This window comes from Nannospalax galili, unplaced genomic scaffold (assembly GCF_000622305.1).
Source record: "Nannospalax galili isolate Female #2095 unplaced genomic scaffold, S.galili_v1.0 scaffold648, whole genome shotgun sequence".
Lineage (NCBI taxonomy): Eukaryota > Metazoa > Chordata > Mammalia > Rodentia > Spalacidae > Nannospalax > Nannospalax galili.
In genome coordinates, this window is record NW_008360311.1 from 3,007,798 (window position 1) to 3,014,317 (window position 6,520).

The 6,520-nt window shown below is 50.5% G+C and overlaps 1 protein-coding gene across 2 annotated transcripts in view; it reads left to right on the forward strand.

Annotated features, from left to right (window-relative positions):
- Positions 1-6,520, forward strand: part of Hhat (hedgehog acyltransferase) — a 351,875-nt gene that overhangs the window by 206,235 nt on the left and 139,120 nt on the right. The gene's annotated exons all lie outside the window — the stretch shown is intronic.

The following is a 6,520-nucleotide window of genomic DNA, read 5'->3' on the forward strand; positions in this document are numbered from 1 at the left end:
TTCCAGTGGGGGAACCTGGAGAGAGGAGGGTTGGGGTTCCAGTGGGGGAACCTGGAGAGAGGAGGGTTGGGGGTCCAGCGGGGGAACCTGGAGAGAGGAGATGGTGTCCACTGGGGGAACTGGGAGCTGCCATGTGAAGTGGAAGAGCATCTTCTGAACTGCTGGCTGCAGGCTTTGGCTATGGGTGCCTCTCTATGCTGAATGCTGTGGGTGCTTTACTGGGTGCTGCCTCGCAGGCCCCCGTGGGTGCCAGTTCCTGCTCCATCCCAGCTCTCTTGGCCCCAGGGAGCCTGAGGATGTTTCTCTCTAGGTTTGTTGCTGTGCTACCACAAGGTACTCTAGTGGATTGTGGCCTCCTGTACTTAACTCTGGCTACCCAGGCCATCCCGAGGTGAGTGCTCACGTCCCCAGAGTGGAGGCTGATGCATTTTGCACAGTTTTCTTGTTTTATCTCTTTTTATTCCATTAGTACTCATTTTATAAGCAGTTTCTCGCCTTGCAATTCCCCTAGTTGTACATATAAGCACTAAGAGAAACCCCAGGTACATGGCATTTGGACCAGTGCTAAGGCGATGTGCACCTAACTGTCTGGCCACCCAGGGGGACTCTCCAAATTCTATTTCCCACAGATGCACTACCAGTAGGACATGCTGCTGGAGGTGCCTCTTGGGTAGAGAGGTGGCTTAGCACCCATGTTTTCTTAAGTAGCCTTCCCAAACAACCACCTGCTTTTCATGGGATTGCTCAGCTATGATGAGGTGCGGGGAGGAGCCAAAGGCCTCTTTGTCCGTAGTCATAGAGAGATGTTATCTGTGCCTGTGAATAGTGCTACTGTGCATGGAGTGCTGGGCCTTTGCACCTGGGTCAGGCTCCAGGTCCGGGTACACTGAATGGAAGGAGGTGCCTAGGTCACTGTGCTCTATGACCTGTGTGGAGACGCTGGGGGGGACGGCACTCTATGACCTGTGTGGAGACGCTGGGGGGGACGGTGCTCTATGACCTGTGTGGTAACGTGCTGGGCCTTTGCACCTGGGTCAGGCTCCAGGTCCAGGTACACTGAATGGAAGGAGGTGCCTAGGTCACTGCGCTCTATGACCTGTGTGGAAACGTTGGGGGGGACGGCGCTCTATGACCTGTGTGGAGACGCTGGGGGGGACGGTGCTCTATGACCTGTGTGGAGACGCTGAGGGGGACGGTGCTCTATGACCTGTGTGGAGACGCTGAGGGGGACGGTGCTCTATGACCTGTGTGGAGACGCTGAGGGGGACGGTGCTCTATGACCTGTGTGGAGACGCTGAGGGGGACGGTGCTCTATGACCTGTGTGGAGACGCTGAGGGGGACGGTGCTCTATGACCTGTGTGGAGACGCTGAGGGGGACGGTGCTCTATGACCTGTGTGGAGACGCTGAGGGGGACGGTGCTCTATGACCTGTGTGGAGACGCTGAGGGGGACGGTGCTCTATGACCTGTGTGGAGACGCTGAGGGGGACGGTGCTCTATGACCTGTGTGGAGACGCTGAGGGGGACGGTGCTCTATGACCTGTGTGGAGACGCTGAGGGGGACGGTGCTCTATGACCTGTGTGGAGACGCTGAGGGGGACGGTGCTCTATGACCTGTGTGGAGACGCTGAGGGGGACGGTGCTCTATGACCTGTGTGGAGACGCTGAGGGGGACGGTGCTCTATGACCTGTGTGGAGACGCTGAGGGGGACGGTGCTCTATGACCTGTGTGGAGACGCTGGGGGGGACGGTGCTTTATGACCTGTGTGGAGATGCTGGGGGGGACGGTGCTTTATGACCTGTGTGGAGACGCTGGGCAGCGTAATGCAGTCTTGGAAGGTGAATTCCTAGAGCATTGCTCTAAGCCATGTACTGTGTGTAACACTGTGGGCCAGAGTCTGGGAAGCACTGTGATCCCTTCTTTCCGCATTGTAAGGTGGGAAAACTACTTTCCCCATTTGCAAGGACGTAAGAGGATCGTAGGTACATTAAGTATATCGAGGGTGTTTGTTAGCTGGTAGTTTTCAGGATGTTGACTGGAATTGCTGTGGTTCAGGAGGGAAAATGTTGGAAGCAGGAAGGCCAGGCTGTTCTGTTTACCCTCCACAGTCTCTCTCTCTATCTCTCTCTGTGTCTCTCTCTCTCTGTCACTCACACACACACACACCTGTACACATGTGCGCCTGTGTGTCTGTAGTATAGTATATATATATATATTTGTGTTTGTGTTGTATGTGTATATAATGGTGTGATAATGTGGTATATGTGTAGTTGTATCCTTGTATACTGTGTATGTAATGTGTGTGTAGTGTGGTGTGCATGTAATGTGGTTAATGTGTATAGAGTGGTGTTGTATAGTGTGATATGTGTGGTGTATATATGGTTGTGTGTTTTCATGGTATGTGCGGTTCTATGTGTGTGTGTAACATAGAGTATGTATGTGTAGTGTAGGGTGTGTATGTCGTGTGTATTCTGTGTGCAGTGTGTGGTGTGTAGGGTGTGTATGTCATGTGTATTCTGTGTGCAGTGTGTGGTGTTTAGGGTGTGTATGTTGTGTGTATTCTGTGTGCAGTGTGTGGTGTGTAGGGTGTGTATGTCGTGTGTATTCTGTGTGCAGTGTGTGGTACAGTGTAGGGTGTGTATGTCGTGTGTATTCTGTATGCAGTGTGTGGTGTGTAGGGTGTGTATGTCGTGTGTATTCTGTGTGCAGTGTGTGGTGTAGTGTAGGGTGTGTATGTCGTGTGTATTCTGTGTGCAGTGTGTGGTGTGTAGGGTGTGTATGTTGTCGTGTGTATTCTGTATGCAGTGTGTGGTGTGTAGAGTGTGTATGTTGTGTGTATACTGTGTGCAGTGTGTGGTGTGTAGGGTGTGTATGTTGTGTGTATTCTGTGTGCAGTGTGTGGTGTGTAGAGTGTGTATGTTGTGTGTATTCTATGTGTAGTATATGCATATCCCTCCTGCTCTGTGCTGTACTTATATGAGAAATACAGCAAAGGTTTTGGTTCAGGCTTCAGGGTGTGAGAACCCTTCTGAGCAGCATAGCAACAAGCAGATAGCAGCATGCCAAGCAACATGAACATGGGATTTCACTCGGGGTTGAACCCACAGCATGACCCTGAACCCTGAATTACAGGGTCTGGACCAGTAATTACTCAGCTAGAAGCCAGCTCCACAGCCCTAGAGAGCTGCTCCCATGTGGACGGGGGTGTGAGCATGTCAGGCTGTTGCTGGCCACCCAAGTGCCAGTGACCAACTAATGTAGCTGTCTTAATGTGATGAAATTCCTTTAAAAAATTCCTCCTTTAAAAAAAATTTTCATTTATTATTTTTACTTTATGTGTATGAGTGTACTGCCTGCATGTATGTGAGTGCACCCATGTCATGCAATGCTGCGGAGGTCAGAAGAGGGTTTTGGATTCCCCTGGAACTGGAGTTAAGGGAAGTTCATAGCCACCATGTGGGTGCTGGGAATCGAACCCGGGTTCTCTGCAAGAGCAGTCAGTGCTCTTAACCACTGAGCCATCTCTCCAGCCCCTACTGTACAGAACTTCACAGCCCACACTGTCATCTCATCAGACTACGGCCACTTGTCTCTGGTTTGCCGCTGGGCACCAGCTGCCCGATCATGCATGGGTGGGCAGCTCAGGCACACTGGATTCAGCACCACCTCACTGTCGGTGGACAGTGGGGACTCTGAGCATCTGAGCAAGCAAGGGTACATGCATGCTACCTTTGCTCTGACTGTGGATGTGATGTGACCAGTATGCGAATTCCTGCCTTGACTTCCTTTGGTGATGGACTGTGACCTGGAATTGTAAAGCCACGTGAGCCCTTCCTCCTTCGGTGATGGACTGTGACTTGGAAGTGTAAAGCCACGTGAGCCCTCCCTCCCATGTTGCTTTTTGCCTGGGGATTTGCCACAGGAGTCAGACTGAGGGGGACACTGCCCTGTGCACTTCAGATGCTCAGCGGTGTCTCCAGCCTCTACCCATTCTAGGAATGACAAGCAGCAATGTCTAGACACTGCCCCTGGAGTGGGTGGAAGATGGCTCCCATTTGAGAACCACTGTTAGGTGAAACACTGTGTAAGGTCCTACCCAGTAAACAACAGAGCATGTGACGCTAGCCTGCGGCTGCAGGTTAAAGTGATGTCTGCTTGTGGCCTCAGAGCCTCAGCCTAGTGCTGTAACATCTGGAAAACACTGAAGATGAATGAGACAAGCTCAGACAGTAGGATTAGACGTTAACCTGTAGCTAAAACTGGTTAGGAATTTCCTTTAACGTGGCTTAGTCTGAAACATACAGCCCGTGCCCTTCACCCTGCCCTGGCACTGCCTGTCTCGCTAGTTCACAAGCACATGGTCTGTTCTGGCCAGAAAAGAGAGCTGCCCTCCCCAAAGACACAGCTGCTGTGTTCTGTCCCAGTGCGACTGCCCATCTGTCTGCCCCCAACTATAATCACCTCTCTGCGCCAACGTGGAGACTTCAATAATGAGAGTAAATAGGAAGTGGGAGCCATGGGAGTGGACCAGCAGGCTGTGCTTCAGCATCTTCTACAGGCCTATTGCTGTCTCCCCCACACCCAGAATGGTCTCTATCATATCACGTTGGTGAATGGTCAGGTCAGCAAAGAATGGGGTGGAAGAGAGGACTGTGGCAGAGAGGGTATGTTGGAAACTTGTGGGATGGGGATAGTCCTGGGTTTGCTCTTCGTGTATGTGTGTATGTGGAGAGAGAGAAGAGAGAGAGAAGAGAGAGAGGGGAGAGAAGAGAGAGAAGAGAGAGAGAGAGAGAGAGAGAGAGAGAGAGAGACTGGCTTAAGAAGACAACGAAGGGAGAAACAGCAGGCTGTCTCCATTACAGCTGCAAGAACGGCTTGAAGAGACCAGTTATTTGAAGTGTGTGCAGTTACTTTGATGCAGAGTTATTTTGTGGAGAGTTGTTTTGTTGTTACTTTTTTAGTTATTAGATGTTATAGAAATTTTTAGTGATTTCATAAGCTAGAAATAGTGATTTTAGAGCATGTTTATGTTATATGGCATTTACCTTAATAATTGTATGCATTTTGTATGTTTGCTTTTCCACACACTTCCTTTGGTGTGTGTGTGTGTGTGTTACATGCACACTTGTGCATGTGGGTGTGGATGTGAGTGTGGAGGCTGGAGGGGGTGCTGGGTGTCCTGTCTGTCACTCTCAACTTTACTTCCTTTGAGACAAAGTCTCACTCAGCCTGGAGCTAGGCTAGCAACCACCAAGCCCTGGCAATCTTTTCTCTGCCCCTACAGCACTGGGGTTATAGGTACCTGTGACCCTATCCAGCTTATGTGGGTGCTGGGGATTTAAACTCAGGTCCTCATGTGTGTGCAACAAGCACTATTTCCTCCTGAGCTATCTCTCCAGCCCTGAGACTTTTCTGGGTATGTTTGTGTTAGGTGTTTTTGTGTGTGCATGTGTGTGTGCGCATGTGGAGGACAGGTTAACATTGGATGCCTTCCTCATTTTCTTTTGACTTTATTTTGAGACAGGATCTCCCACTGAACCTGGCGCTTACTGACTGGCCGGACAGGCTGGCCAGCGAGCCCCAGGATTCTCCTGCCTCTGCTTCCCAAGCACTGACACTGCAGGTGCATGCTGCCCACTGGCTTTTTACGCAGGTGCTGGGGATCCAAACTCAGATCCTTAGACTTGTGTAGCAAACACTTTACTGACTGAGTCACTGTGAGCTCCTGCATATAGACTTTCAGGCTAATGGATTCCTTGTTTTTTGTCACAGCAATGGAGAAACAAACTAGGACAGAAATTGGTATCAGAGAGTGGGGTATGGCTGTGATAGACCTGTTTTGGGGAGGACTGTGGAAGTGTTTGGAACTTTGGGCTGGAAAAGCCATTGCGTCCTCAGAGTTTGTTGCTGCGGAGCTTGGAACAGTTCTGCTGAAAGAGTTGTAGACGATGGAGGCCTGGCTTGTGAAGCTTCAAAGGGAAGCAGAGACCATCAGGGCTGTTTGTGTGAGATTTTTGGATTGAGAACCTGTGGGTTCTGGTTGGCTGGGGCAGAAGAATCAGCTGAGATTAAGAAAAGACCAGAACCTGAAGCAAAACCTTTGCTTTACTGGGACAGCTCAAAGGGAAAGAGACCATCAGGGCTGTTTGTGTGAGATTTTTGGATTGAGAACCTGTGGGTTCTGGTTGGCTGGGGCAGAAGAATCAGCGCTGATTAAGAAAAGACCAGAACCTGAAGCAAAACCTTTGCTTTACTGGGACAGTTGATGCTGGCTAGCTGGGGCTGAAAAATCAGCTGTAAGTAACAAGAGACCAGCATCCCTGTGTTGGAATCTTCTGTGAGGTATTTCCTCAGGGTCAGCACCCAGAGGGGACCCGAGCCTCTATCTCACGCTGGAAGGAAGACGTGTTAATGTGTAAGAGTCTCCTGCATGGTTTTGGTGTCGAAAGCATGAAGAGGTCATAGAGAGCAGCTGAAGCTTGGCACTCTGAGAGGCCAGGAAAGGCCATAGGTGAAAGT